Source organism: Erpetoichthys calabaricus, chromosome 1 (genome assembly GCF_900747795.2).
Source record: "Erpetoichthys calabaricus chromosome 1, fErpCal1.3, whole genome shotgun sequence".
Classification (NCBI taxonomy): Eukaryota; Metazoa; Chordata; class Cladistia; order Polypteriformes; family Polypteridae; genus Erpetoichthys; species Erpetoichthys calabaricus.
In genome coordinates, this window is record NC_041394.2 from 263801873 (window position 1) to 263817245 (window position 15373).

The 15373-nt window shown below is 37.7% G+C and overlaps 1 protein-coding gene across 4 annotated transcripts in view; it reads left to right on the plus strand.

The window, feature by feature from the left end:
* Nucleotides 1-650: 650 nt before the first annotated feature.
* The window catches only part of si:dkey-5i3.5 (uncharacterized protein LOC565091 homolog), a 103224-nt gene continuing 88501 nt past the window's right edge, over nt 651-15373 (plus strand). For 2 of the 4 annotated variants that reach the window (XM_051930375.1, XM_051930382.1), the window contains exon 1: nt 654-721. The gene's annotated coding sequence lies outside the window, so the exon portion shown is untranslated. Of the gene's footprint in view, nt 722-15373 lie in introns of all 4 variants that reach the window. The other 2 variants (XM_051930388.1, XM_051930384.1) reach the window with 2 other exon arrangements.

Here is a 15373-nt window from a genome sequence, read left to right on the forward strand (position 1 = left end):
TGCATTTGCATCCATAACCTGTGCTTGTAAAGTTAACCCCTTAGCCAAAATGTTGACAACTTACATAATTAAAACCACCTCGGTCAACTGCTTGATTGTATTTTCGATTTGGTTTTGTTTTCTTCTTCTTCTTTCTAAACAGCTAAGCAGAGTGTCTTTCCACAGCAAGCATTTACCTAAAGCTGTACACACAGCTTTAATGGAGGAATTAGTTTGCCTCAGAAGCTGTGATGAAAGACTCAGATGTGCACAAGTTAATAAAGTCTCAGCATGTAGCAGAAATATTCTGTTGGTCTAGGAGATGGACTACAGCAGCGAAAAAAAGAGTGTTTACTCTCTGAAGAATGTATAAGATTTAAGCAGCTGAAAATAGAGAGTGCATTGTATAAATGAGTAAGTTATTTTGAGAGGGGGAGGGAGAGGGGCCGCCTTTACCAAAGCCATACAAAAGACTGCAAGTGTCAATGTGTGTGTGTGAAAGTGCTCATATTAAATCTAATCTCTGAATAGCAGAGAACAAAATGTTCCCAAACAATGGGGCAGAGCTCAACAATGGGTTGGGCAGGGTGGTTAAACATATGACATCATCGGAGGGGCCTGGTTAATCTCCAGGCATCAGACTGTTTTCAGTACAAAAATTTATGTGCCTGGCTACGTTTGAAAGTGATCCTGCTGAGCAAGGCCTCAGAGGTTTTAACTCGGTTAAAAAGCAGTTCAGCTCGTAAGAAAAATATGCTTTGATAATAACGTGCACTGGTGATCTGAAGGAAGTGTGGTAATGACACAGTTTTGTACATAATACATGAGCACAGATAGGCCAGGATACACATAATCTAGGAAGAATGAAAGAACTTATCTGTCTGTGACATAACCATGAAACACGGCAGCAGTTAAAGGAAGATTCAAGGCTGGCCCAAGGTGCTTCTGCGTTCACACTTGACTTTAAGACTGGATTAAACACAAATGTGAACAGGGTCTAACAATAGGAAACTTTACCCTTACGTTAAAGAGGCATCTGGAGTGTGCGTCTAAGTATTATTTGTCACTAATGGGTGTTTGGAGAACATTTTAATCCTGCCAATCCACTTTCACACTCTAGGATACACCATGTAGGTGACATGCTTCAGTCTATGGGCACAGTTAGTCAGCCAACTAATCTTTATTGTGTATAGTGCCTCTGAAAGTATGCACCATTGCAAGGAGCTTTGGACAGCAAACACGCTTTCAATACACAGGTTTAAACTCATGAAAAGAATATACATTTAAAACTAGAAAATGTAATATTATTTCTAAAATAAATGCTTTCTGTAAAACTGTACATGGAAGGAAAAGCTTTGATTGTGTTGTTACAATCATTATACATATCATTAGATAGATAGATAGATAGATAGATAGATAGATAGATAGATAGATAGATAGATAGATAGATAGATAGATAGATAGATAGATAGATAGATAGATAGATAGATAGATAGATAGATAGATAGATAGATAGATAGATAGATAGATAGATAGTTTAAATAATATTCCTAAACTTCAAGTCAGTTCACTGACTTTTGCTGTTTCCAACTATGTAGTTCACGGTCATGGAAGCAGGGGTATGTACCAGCAGGACTGGGACTGAGGCAGGAGCCAACCCTGGGCTGGGGACACTCCATTCCAGTTCCAGGCCAGAATTTGAATCCAGGGCTTTACAGCTGTGAGGCAGCAACACCATCTGCTCTGCTGCAACATTTTTAAACATATAATTAAGTTTATTAATGCTTGTAATAGCCAATGGTAGAATGTTTAATGTTAATAACAAATTCACATGAGTGACTGTTTAATTTTTTTTTAGAATGTGCATTTCTAATAACTACATAGATGATGGATGATTCTATTTAACCCCTAACCGTAATATTTAATGGAACTTCCTTAGTGGTCTGCTTTATCTGAACTCCCGTAATAGTATTTTAGTCAGTTTTTATTTAGCTAGAAACATAACAGTACGATTTTCCTTGTTTTCAGGGTGGTAACAAAAGCATACAGTTTTCAAAATGTTCATGCATCACATCTGCAAGTGTGACATACAGTATGAGCGTAAAACTGTATGTTATATGGAATAAGAGAAACTCAAAGAAACATAACAAGATATACAAAGCTTGGACAGAAAAAAATTCCTAAAAGAACTTTTCTTTTTTATTATTGATTTTTCTCTTTGTTTTGGTGTAAACTGCTTTGCTTTGATTTTTTACTAAAACGTTTAAACAAAGACATTTGAGCTGTGGAATTATTTGCATACATGCCAACGAGTTGCACTCATTGCCTGAACTCCATTATAAAGAAGAAGCTGCAGAAACTTTGGAAACCAGACTAATGCAGCCACAAGGCTTTTGAGGGGAAATACATTTAATATTGACAAGTAATGATTAGTGAAAATGCAAAACAAATATATAAAAAGCTCAGAAGGTCCATAAAGTGTTACTTCTATAGCCTAACACATGTCTAGTTACTTTAACTTAAAGAATTTATAGAATTGTTTAGAAAAATATGTCTGTTCTTAAGATTAACATATATATTATTTTCATTGGCAGAGTTTGACATTTAGGCTTGGTAACCAGATAAGCCATAATAGATAAATGCATCACAACTCTAGTGCTACATATTTACATCACATCCAATGTCAAATATTGTAAATCATTTGTAATTTAAAGTTATAATATAAAGTCTCCCTAATAGTAGCACATTTAAAGTTTCAAAATTACACAAAAGTACACAAATACCGTTAATGATATTTAAATTACAGAAAATGCTGCTTGTTTGAGTTTGTTTGTTCACTTATTTTAATTGTAGCAAAATAGGCACTTTATTATCTTAACACGTTAGGAAATATATGTAAGGAGTAACATTCTGATGTGTTTGTGGACTTAATTACCTGATTTTAAAGCTGGGGCATTTTCTGTTAATAATTTGTTCCGTCAAGCAGTGGGCACAGGCAGGAACAACATCTGGACAGGTTTAGCACACACAGGCTACTTTATAATCATTAGTTCAACTAAACTGCATGTCTTTGTCCCGTGGGAAGAAACCATGAATCTGTTTATTAAGGCCCATTGGCCTCCCCTTAAACTCCACCCATTGTTGTTTTTTTATTAAAACATGTGTTTAGACTAAGATTCTCTGACACACTGACATTGTGTACTTTTAGCCAATGGATTATTTTAGCCAATTTAACTAATTTTACCCAATTAATTATTTTAGCCAATGAATGACAGCGGAAGGAGGAAAAGGAGACCTGCTGATGGAATGGGAAAGTACAGGAGAGTATACAGAAGAAGAGATTGGTGAAGAAGTAGTGGGATAGTCAGAGAGAGATGCAGAAAGTAGACAGAAGTAGAAGGAGATCAAGCAGAAGGTGAAAATAGAGATGGTGAAGGGTAAAAAAAAGGCGTATGACGAGTTGTATGAGAGAATGGACACTAAGGACTTGTACCAATTGGCTAGACAGAGGGACCGAGCTGGGAAAGATGTGCAACAGATTAGGGTGATAAAGATACCTATGAAAGCATGGAGGTGTTTAGGAGAGATGGCAGTGGAGTTTTTAACCAGATTGTTTAATGGAATCTTAAAAAGTGAGAGGATACCTGAGGAGTGGGGAAGAAGTGTACTGGCACTGATTTTTAAGAATAAGGGGGATGTGCAGAGCTGTAGTAACTACAGGGGGATAAAATTGATGAGCCACAACATGAAGGTATGGGGAAGGGTAGTGGAAGATAGGTTAAGAAGGAAGGTAATGATTAGCGAGCAGCAGTATGGTTTCATGCCAGGAAAGAGCACCACAGATGCAATGTTTGCTCTGAAGGTGTTGATGGAAAAGTATAGAGAAGGCCAGAAGGAGATGCATTGTATCTTTGTGGACTTAGAGAAAGCATATGCCAGGGTGCCTCGAGAGGAGTTTTGGTATTGTATGATTAAGTCAGGAGTGGCAGAAAAGTATGTAAGAGTTTTACAGTATATGTACAATGGGAAGTGTGACAATGGTGATGTTTGCGGTAGGAGTGACGGATGCATTCAAGGTAGAGGTGGAATTACATCAGGCATGGGCTCTGAGCCCTTTCTTATTTGCAATGGTGATGGGCAGGTTGACAGACGAGATTAGACAGGAGTCCCCGTGGACTATGATGTTTGCTGATGACATTGTAATCTGTAGAGAGCATAGGGAGCAGGTTGAGGAGACCCTGGAGAAGTGGAGATATGCTGTAGAGAAGAGAGCAATGAAGGTGAGTAGGAACAAGACAGAATACATGTGTGTGAATGAGATGGAGGTCAGAGCAATGGTTAAGGATCAGGGAGAAGAGTTGGCAAAGGAAGAGGAGTTTAAATATTTGGGATCAACAGTGCCCAGTAACGGGGAGTGAGAAAGAAAGGTAAAGAAGAGAGTGCAGGCAGGGTGGAGTGGGTGAAGAAGAGCATCAGGAGTGATTTGTTACACATTTGTGTGCCCCTTCTTTTGACACCCACTGCACGCCCAACCTACCTGGAAAGGGGTCTCTCTTTGAACTGCCTTTCCCAAGGTTTCTTCCATTTTTCCCTACAAGGTTTTTTTGGGAGTTTTTCCTTGTCTTCTTAGAGAGTCAAGGCTGGGGGGCTGTCAAGAGGCAGGGCCTGTTAAAGCCCATTGTGGCACTTTTTGTGTGATTTTGGGCTATACAAAAATAAATTGTGTTGTATTGTATTGTACATGAGCACCAACAAGAGTGAAAGGTAAAGTCTGCAAGGCAGTAGTGAGACCAGCTATATTATATAGTTTGGAGATGGTGGTAATGACCAAAAAACAGCTGGAAGTGGCAGAGTTAAAGATGTTAAGAATTGCATTGGGTGTGACAAGGATGGACAGGATTAGAAATGAGTAAACTAGAGGGTCAGCTCAGGTTGGACAGTTGGGAGACAAAGTCAGAGAGGCGAGATTGCGTTGGTTTGGACATGTGCAGAGGAGAGATGCTGGGTATACTGGGAAGAGGATGTTAAGGATAGTGCTGCCAGGCAAGATGAAAAGAGGAAGGACTAAGGGGTGGTTTATGATTGTGGTGAGAGGGGACATGCAGAGGACAGGAACATATGGAAAATGATGAACTGAGAGAAGAAGAAGAAGTATCCAATGAATTATTCAGCAGAAGTGTGTCAAGAAAAACTACTGGGGCTCCTATATACCAACAGCAATATATCTGCATAATGCCCCACTGTGGCTGGGACTGACAAGTCAGAAGTTTTCTTTCTTATTAATTTTTTTTCCTTTTCAACCATTTTGGTATCTATCTATCTATCTATCTATCTATCTATCTATCTATCTATCTATCTATCTATCTATCTATCTATCTATCTATCTATCTATCTATCTATCTATCTATCTATCTATCTAAGCCAAATTTTCCCCTGGGGTAAAATGAAGTTCTATTTATATACTTAGTTGAGAATGATAAATAAAAGGGGGACTGTGAGGGACTGGCACTTCATCAATGCAGATAGGATTGGCCCCAGGCTCCCATAAACATGAATTGGATTATGAAGGTTTGAAAAAATGTAATGCAAATAATGTAGCAATTCCTTATCCACCTGGATGTTGTCTCATTTCTTGTATTTGAACACAACAGTATTTGTTTAAATAGCCCATGTCTGACTGATATCATCATTTAAAACCTGAAATAATGTTTCACATTTCCTAATATTTACTTAATGCTAATGTTTTTACCCTGTGACATGTTAAACATTCATTTCATAAATGACACAGTAGTTCACACTTCAAACACATGGGTCCAGAGTCCTTCATTCAACTCCTGACCCAAGCAATGCTTATTTGGAGTCTGCATATGCCTGTGTGTGCTTTCTTTGGCATTACCTCCTTCATTCCGAACATTGATTAATAGATAAATTGGCCAGATGTACAGAAAATGAGTGATGGTGTCTTCGTGAGTGTACTCTACAGTGGACATGCAAACTTCACACAGGGAACATCCAGAATGTGAACCCCGGTTTACTTATCAACAATGCTGCTACTGAGCTGCCATGCCTGCACAGATATGTATATAAGAAATTTAAGTTAATTTCACAGCCTTCCATAAAATTATGTGAATTACAAATATATTTGTGGAATTTAATGTACATGTATTTTCTCATTTGCATGAAAAAAACAATGTTGCATTTCACAGATTCAGTTTTTACTGCATACTCCCCCCCCCATGTGTGTGTGTGTGTGTGTATATATATATATATATATATATATATATATATATAGGCAGAAAGGGGCACTGCTGCTAACTGTATCTGTGGTTTCCTGTACAGTGTGTAGTAATCACCTAGAGAACACAACTAGCCCCACATCCTAGGGGCATTGGGAATGCCACACTTTCCAAGGCCAGGCTGATATAAATGGGGCACACAGAAAAGGAGATCATCTTGTGACCCATTCAAAAACCAGAAAACTCAATGCTGAATTGTGCTGAAGTGAAAATGCGAGGAGCACAAGCTGGTTTTCTTTTGATTGTTCCACTGGACACTGTTTAATATATATATATATTAATGTTCATATGTTTAATATATATATCTTATATATAAACGTCTATGCGTGGAATTCTGTGTGTTTGTCTGTTTAGCCCAGAAGTGCAAGGCAAACCGAAAATGCAAGGCTACAGCATGAAGCTGAAAGAGCTGTCAAGGCGGCCCCAAGTTAACAAGTCGGAAGAAGAAAGATGGACGAGGCTATAGCATGAAGCTGAAAGAAAGTGACTCCATTGCCAAAGTGATACCACAGAGAAAAGACAAACGGGAGAGAAACTCGCGTAGCGGCTGATAGATAAGGGGGGGCGAGCACACCTGCCAAATGAAACCTACGGCTCTGCATTTCAATTTTATATATATATATATGTGTCACACACGTGCACATGGGAGGCAGCTAAAGGGTCTAAGTGAGAGTAATTCTACACCAGACCATGGGGTGGCAGAGTGCACTGACCTTTTTTGTCACTTTCCTACAGACCGTTCACGGGAAAGTCCACCTGGCCTTAGTGACGTCACTTCCGGTGAAGAACCAATGACCAAAGAGACTTCCTGTTTCAGCTCTTTTGATGACATCACGTCCAGGTCTGAGCCTATGGAAGAGGACCCTTCTACTTCTGCCCTTGATGACTTCACTTCCTTTTCTGGCCTTTAAAGCCACCATATTTGACTAACCTAGTCAGTTCTGTTTTGGACTCTGTTCTGAGCTCATCAGTGCTAGCAATTTAACCATTTACAGCCAGGGAATATTATACAGGTGGCTGCCCCAAACCTTTTTTATGACTCTGGTGTCTGATTTTATGAGATATGTGATACAGTACCTGACAAATAATACAAAGAGTACACAACACGTGTTTTGCCATAATTGAAGCTCATCAGGTGTACACACCTTTGCCTCCTCTTACAGGGATCAAAGCTCAGATGTCTGTGCAGGAGGTGAAGGCTCTGACGTTGCACCATGGTGGCTGGTTCACTTAATTGAAAGGGTGAAGATCGAAGTATTACATTCATAGGTCTGAATCACAATCTGCTTATATGGATGGTTAATACCCAGGTAACACGTGCGGTTGGTCAGCCAGTCAGGAAACATCCACCACATCCTCTCAGTTGGGAGAAGCAGATCATAGATATGTGATACAGTACATGCCAAACTATACAAAGAGTACACAACACATATTTTGCCCTAATTGTGGCTTATCAGGTGTACACACCATTCCTTCTCCTTTCAGGTATCAAACCTCAGTGCCTGAGACAAAACTTTTGAGGTTGCACCACAGTGGCTGGTTCGCTTACTTAACAGGGTGAAGATTGGAGTATTACATTCATAGGTCTGAATCGAAATCTGATAGGAAATGGCAGATGTTTGCTAACAGGACAACCAACCACATGCGTTACCTGCCACATGCGTTACCTGCAAGATAACCCTCCATATAATCAGATTGCAATTCAGACCTATGAATACTCATATATAGTAGCGCCTCATACTTCGAGTGTTCGAGTTTGAATGCTAAATTTGAAAGAAATTTAATTCAGAGTTTGAACTATGCTTCTACATTCAAATTGCCTGCATAGTGAAAATATGCAGCAACAGATGGCTTTTATGCAGTGATCTGCTGTGCATCCAAGTCATCTCTTGCTCTCGCTGTGAAAGCATCTCTTACGTTATGCTTGTGTGTTTTCATGTCTTTTCGCTTTATTTTTGGTGTGTTTACATATATAACCCCTATCTATTAACCATGGCATCCAAGAAGAGCGTGCAAGCAAAAAAAGCCTAAGTGGAAGGTTGTAGTACTGACAATTGAGGTGAAAAAGGAACTTAGCACAAAGTATGGAAGTGGAGCACGTGTGGTGGATCTGGCGGCCATGTTTAAGGTACCAAAGTCTATGGTGTGTTTATGGAAAGTGACTTCTCTTCCAAACAGTAACCATTCTTTTTCTTTCTACCCGCCATATGGGACATCACCATTCCTTTCTAAGTTAAAGTAAATGCAATTTTCATTTTGTTATACAGTATTTACATATTTTATGTATTGTTTTCATGTTTTAATTTATTATTTAGGGCATTTAATTGTGTTATTTTTACCTTAAATGATGTGTATTTGCTGTGTAAGTTTATCAAAATGGGCAGCGTTTAGGGTCTGGGAATGGGTTCATTCACTTTCCATTATTTCTAATGGGGAAAATTCAATTAAATTCAGAGTTCGAACAACCTCCTGAAACTAATTAAATTCGAAGCATGAGGTACCACTGTATATATATATTTTAATGCTATTCATCTTTTTAAGAGAATATATGGATTGTATATGGTTCTTTCCTGCCCTCTGGAGGAGAGGAAGAAAGGCATCTGGGTAGCAGCCTGTCAAATGCAGGACAAAATAAGCAGTAAAAGGGAGGGTATGTCCTCTAGTCACAGAGCAATTAAACGGTGCTCTACAGAGGAGCTGCTCTTTTCATGCCATTCACCTCTGTTCACTGCTTTTGTAGAACAACCAAACATTAGCCAAAAAACAATTAAAAAACAAAATCTCTGAGAGTAAACATGGCCCTATGCAATAACAGTCATGACAATGCTTCTTGTTTGCTACATTTTACACTGGGGAATCATTCTGAATGTAAGGCAGGAAATCTAATTATATAAAGCATTTGGCAAAATGCACAATGCCTGTTAGCTCATAATAAAGAAACTGATTGTATGAAAGCCCACCACTTCTCCAGGGCCTGGCATGACTACCTCAGGATGGTAATCTATGGCATTCCACTATTTCCATCTGTATATGGTGTGAAGCCCAGGGCAGGAACAGTCGCCCTAACCTGACACAAACAGGCAGGACACAAGTTTCACCACACAGCACATGATTTATTTACAGCCGGGGAAGCATGTCTTTTTTGCCTCCCCAAAGTACAGCGCAGTCCATACAGCACCACAGTCCCTTCTCTTTCCCAGTCCTTCCGCCTCCACTCCTCCTCACGAGCTTCGTCCACTTCCTCCTGACTCAGGCCATTAAGTGGTGGTGACTGGCTCCTTTTATAGGTTCTGGGAATGTTCCAGGTGGCTCATTAATCAGACCTGGAATCACTCCCAGGTGTGGTAGAAGTCCATTATAGGGCACTGCAGCTTCCCCTGGCGGCCTCCATGGAACCCAGCAGGGCTGTACTAAACTCCAGCTCCCAGTGTGCCCTGCGGGAATCCATGGTGCCATAGCCGCCCAAGAGGGCAGCCCTCTAGTGTCCCAGAGGAGGTATTGCCTCATCGATGCTTTCTCCCCCCCGTCCTTCCATTCTGTTGTCATCTCTGCCAGGAAATGACCATGGCTGCCTGTCACAATGGTTAACATATAAATATGAATAAGGAAAACTGTTCTCTCATTTTTTTTCTATTCTTAGGACATTTACTTTCCAGTTGTATTCCATTTTTAAACATCTAGATAAGACTTTCATGTATCTGCTTCAGTTGCTGCTGTTATTTTTACTGTGGTTGAATTAATTTTTAGGTTCTTTCACTGTGATACTGTTAATTGTTAAATACTTAGTTGGACAAAAGTTGTGTTTGACTATTTAAATTGATGTAGGGGGCTGTTGCACCTTGTTAAATGAAAAAAACAAATTGGCTTGAGTTTGACTAATGGAGAGTGACACCACCATGAGAGATGATTAACAGTGTCCTATGACCTTTCAAAGTCAGTCTGGCTGGTGGCTCTGTGGCTCAGCCTGGTGGCAGCACAGTTTGAAATGAGCAGATGCAGAAAGAAGAAAAAAATGACAAAGCTAGGTAATTAAAAATATTATAATATATTTACTAATGTCCAAAATTAAAAGGAAAAATCCAAAAGCAGGTCAAAACATACATAGGCAAACAGAACACTTGGCACTAGGATTAAGACAAAATCCAAGGAACAGGTATAAGGACAGAAACACTTAAAATCTCAGTTCAACTTCGGTATTACTAGACTAGAGAACTTTCACAGAGGTCTTCTGACACAATGCAACAGCATTACTTATTAGCAGTGCTCTCTTTCTATTTATCTTACATTGCTCATCACATAACTGCTGTATGATTAGTTTTGCCTGGCAATTTAACCAAATGGGTGGGACAGAAGAAAAAATGAGACAGAGGAATCAAATGTGACTGCCTGCCACTGGCTGCTCCAAGCAAACACTCTGTGAATAGCTAATGGCATTCTGAGAAATCTAATTGGTGAAGGTTATTATAAACTACAGGAGTAAGAGAATTAAATCATCAAAGAGAAGGCGTAACAAAATGAGATCATAAAATCAGGTTGATGACATGGGCACATATGCATAGCAGATGCCATAATAAATGGACAGGCATCTCGTCTGAGATGATGAGCAATACCTTACATGGCTGGGAGGCCATAAAGGAAGGACAGCATGGATGGACATACACCCTAGTTAGCATGATGTCTAGTTCTAATTCCAGTGGGGGACAAAGACTAATGGATGGACTGAAGGAGTTCATCTACCAAAGGCAATTCCTCCCTCAGTACAATAGGTGGCAGAAGGTCTCTGGCCTGGTCCCAGATTGGACACCAGAAGGGTTGCATGGGACCTGTAATTCTGAAGAGTAGCCCAGTTGGGGTCCCTATGTGCCACCAGAGGGCGCTAGCAGCAGAAGACCTAGAAGTGCTTCCGCAGTGCAATGCTATGGCATTGGAAGTATTCCTGAGTCCAACATACCTTGATCAGTGAGCCAGAGTCAGGAAGAGGTGAATGACATTCACCTGGTGGAGCAGGAGGGGGAAAAAACAAGCATTGCTTGTAGTCATGTTTTGTGGCTATGTCTACTGAAAAAGGTAGTGTGTTACAAATTAAAGAATTTTTATTTGAACTTGGAATTGTGTCAGGTCCAATTGTATCTGGGATTTGGGGCTAATAATAATAATAATAAGGCTCAGCAGCTCCTCCATTATGGTCACAGTATTTAAAGCCAAATTAGCATAAAGGCTATTTCATCTAACTACACGAAAAGCATTAGGACAGAATTATGTCTTATTGCTGAAAAACACAATTACAAAAATATTCTATTAAAAGCCAAACTAAGAAAAATTAGTCAAAAGTCACAGATTATCTTGACACATATTGAAAAAGCAAAATTTAGTTTCAGACCACCTTGTTGCCAATCTCTTTATTTAGATAAATTAGTGACAAACACATCCACCTTTCCATAATAAAAAGTGTGTCATTTTTTTGTTTTATTTATTCTATGTCATGGGTGTCATATTGATAACATAAACACTTAAGACTAAATAATTAAACAGGCTGTGGTTTTCAATTGAGTCAACCTTGTTGTTCTGAGAAAACCAAAAATGGCTGTGAATAGACATAAAATAATTGATGCTGTAGACTGCAAGCAGTTATAAAAGACTAAAATCACACAATCATAGTCAAAATTAGGCTTGTGCTCGAGAACCAAAAAGTCATCCAAACTGATTGTCAATGCCAAAACACTAACCAAAAATCAAAGTCAAAAATAATGCTGCACAAAGGCTTAATATCCACTTGTTTTCTTTTCCCCTAACCAGTTTAATTATTCAAAAAGTTTTTAAAAATTTGTTTTCCATTTCAGAAATGAATGCAGCATTACAGTAACAAGTTTCTGCACACCACCATCTTATATAGGAAGAGAATGATGTGATTTCTGTGTCATGTGACTGGTAACAAGTATAAAAACAATAAACAAAACTTTGCACAATGGCTGCCCCAAAAAAACAATCAATTCCAAAGTAGATCTGAGATGATATCACTAGCAGAATTCTGAAAGTCTTAAACAATGTTAGACATTTTTAAAAAAATATATAATAATGCAATTTTCTGAGGAGCCATAATGAATTCCATCATAGAAGCTGTCATTGAGGAATCAAATAATTAATACCAAAAGTCATAAGGAAGAGAATTCAGTTTTAATTTTTTATATTCAGAAACTCCTTCCTTCTTTTTTTTTTGTAAAATACTTTTTCTTTTTTGTACAATTATGTTTTGTGGATTAGTTTGTGTAATTGGGAGCCATATAATTTACAGTATTCCCTGAACCTGTCTTATGTTAATTTACATAATTACTGTACTTTTTATTTTATTAGGATTCAATTATAAAAGATTGTTTTTTTTTAGTTGAATAAATTAAAGTATCCGCCTTAAAAAGGACAATTGTCTTTGTGCCAGTCTATGTTACCTTTCAGTTGCTGTGTCTCTTCCATCCAACAGATGGAATAACACAAACATTAGCACAGCTATTATGAATCCCATACCAAGAGGGCATGTAACACAGCAACCAGATGGACACACTGCACTGCAAAATGAGGTCTATGTTGATTTCTTAGATTTCAGCCCGTTTTAGATGAGTAGAACAGCCAGAATTAACATACAGTATTAACATACATACTGTTTTTCACCTGCATTATTATCTTTCTTTAATTTAATATTATTTATTGTATCAGTATGCTGCTGCTTGAGAATGTGAATTTCCCATTGGGATTAATAAAGTATCTATCTATCTATCTATCTATCTATCTATCTATCTATCTATCTATCTATCTATCTATCTATCTATCTATCTATCTATCTATCTATCTATCTATCTATTAATTAATTAAATAAAGTTTTTGGGTTTGTGAGAGTCCTTTTGAGTAATCATCGCCATCAATTGATGCACGTGTTGCAATTGGAATGCATCCTTGGAAACAAATGAATGTGATGAAAACAAGATGATATCATCAACAAAGTGCTGCAAAAGCATTGAAACATGTACATTTATTCTTCAAACAATCCTGACAATAATCATGTCTTATCATTTTATATTTTCTCACTGTTCCTCATGCAAAAGCATAAAGATTTATATTAACTTCACAAGCATAAACTTTCCAATACTCAACTGCTAGAGCATTATACAGTATATTAGCAGTGTTGTTATTCACAGCTTCAATGATATTTGAGATTCTGTGTTGCAGCAAATATTATTGTATTATATTATTGTCAATATTAAAAGGTGCAACAGGTAAATTTGTGCATACTGCCAAAAAGTAATGTTTTCCAGAAATTACAAAATAAAATTAAATTGCTCCATTGATAGTGAGAGAAGTGAGGAAAGCATCTGGACATATTTGTTTGCAACTAGTTTTACAGTGCCTATAAAATTTTTCAAACCCTTGGAATAATTGCAATCAATTATTTTCTGTTTTGTATCCATCCATCCATTTATTTTCCTAACGTGATTATCCAGGGCTTGGTTAAAGGGTAGCTGGAGTCTACCCCAGGAGTCATCGATCACAAGGCAAGACGAACACTCAGACAGGGCTTGTGTTTTATATTTGTAATTAATTTTCACCACTTTTCAGAGATCTGCGTTCACCTTCACATTCAAAAGTGATTTTTTGTTGATCAGTGTCAAAAAGCACAATTACATGCACTGTGATTCAATGTTGTATAACCAGAAAATATAAAAACTCCCAAGCGCCTTCTAAGTAGCCTAATGCACAGTATCTTTCATAGACACTATATATAAGGCTACAATATTCTAGTCATAAAACATTGTTTTACATGAAGTAAATTTTAATTAGCTGTTATTCAGAACTCCTCAGTGACCTTTAACAGGGACAAGTTAGCTTAAAAAATAACTATGCTACATTAGTGTCTGTTATTTATTATGCAAAATGTCACAGATTAGGATACCTTTTTATTTTTTATATCAAAAAGAAACATTGCATGCCAATTTTTAGCTTACCTTTTCTCTATTTATCTTTATTCTTGCTTTTACTTAACATTAAAATAGCTGTTAATATGAAGAATATTATTTAGAACTATTCGCAGTAAATAGTATAGATTAATATTAAGTGACACAACCTCTGATTGGATACCTTCATTTTCCTGCTTTTAAAAATATTTATTTCTTCTACTGCACATTTAGTAATATGATATTCTTCACCCTTGAATTTCAATAAAGTGAATTTTAAATTCTGCTTTATCATCCACTGCCACCTCCAGTCAATTTCTCCAATTACAGTTAAAATGTGCCATCACACTTCTTAGTACAATTTTTGTTTTCAACATATCAATTATCTGTCTTATAATACTTTCAGATCTGAATGCAGAATATTAAGCAATGGTAAGAAGTATATGCATTTCATGATGAACTGAATAAAAATTGACTAGAAAAATCAGACATAAAATAAAGATTCTCATACCAACTTAATCCAGTTCATGGTCCTATCCTGGCAATATCTTGCATGAGGCAGAAACCAACCATTGACTAAACACCAGTCAATTGCAGGGCACACTTTTAAACACATCCACACAGGTCCAATTTGAAATCAGCAGTTAGCCTAGCATGTGCAAATTTAAGAATGTGGAAGGAACCCAACAGCAGAGAAGTGGAGAACTCCACACAGACAACAACTGTGAGCAGGATTTGAAGCAACAATGTTGGACCAATGAATCAGCAACACTAGCCACTCTGCCACAATAATACAATGCATTTCAAATCTCTTGATAAACTAACAGTTATGTTAAGGGCACAACCATCTCATACCTCCATGACTGGCTGTATGGAGTCTGCACATTATCTGTTTTAAATGATACAAAAAATTAATGGAGAATGACAAAGGTTTGGGCTTCAGTCAAAAACCCATTTAATAACCAACAAGATGTCAGATGAAAATGTTTTAGAAGTCTCAAAACGGTTCTCAGCTGCTGGTCTTCAGAATGATGCCTGCTTCCTGTCTGAAAATGCACACATAAAGACACAAATGATGAAAGTAATCAGGATAATAAAGAAAATGACATCTCAAGATAATCTAATTCTCTTGATAACCATGGAAACAGTACACCCTTC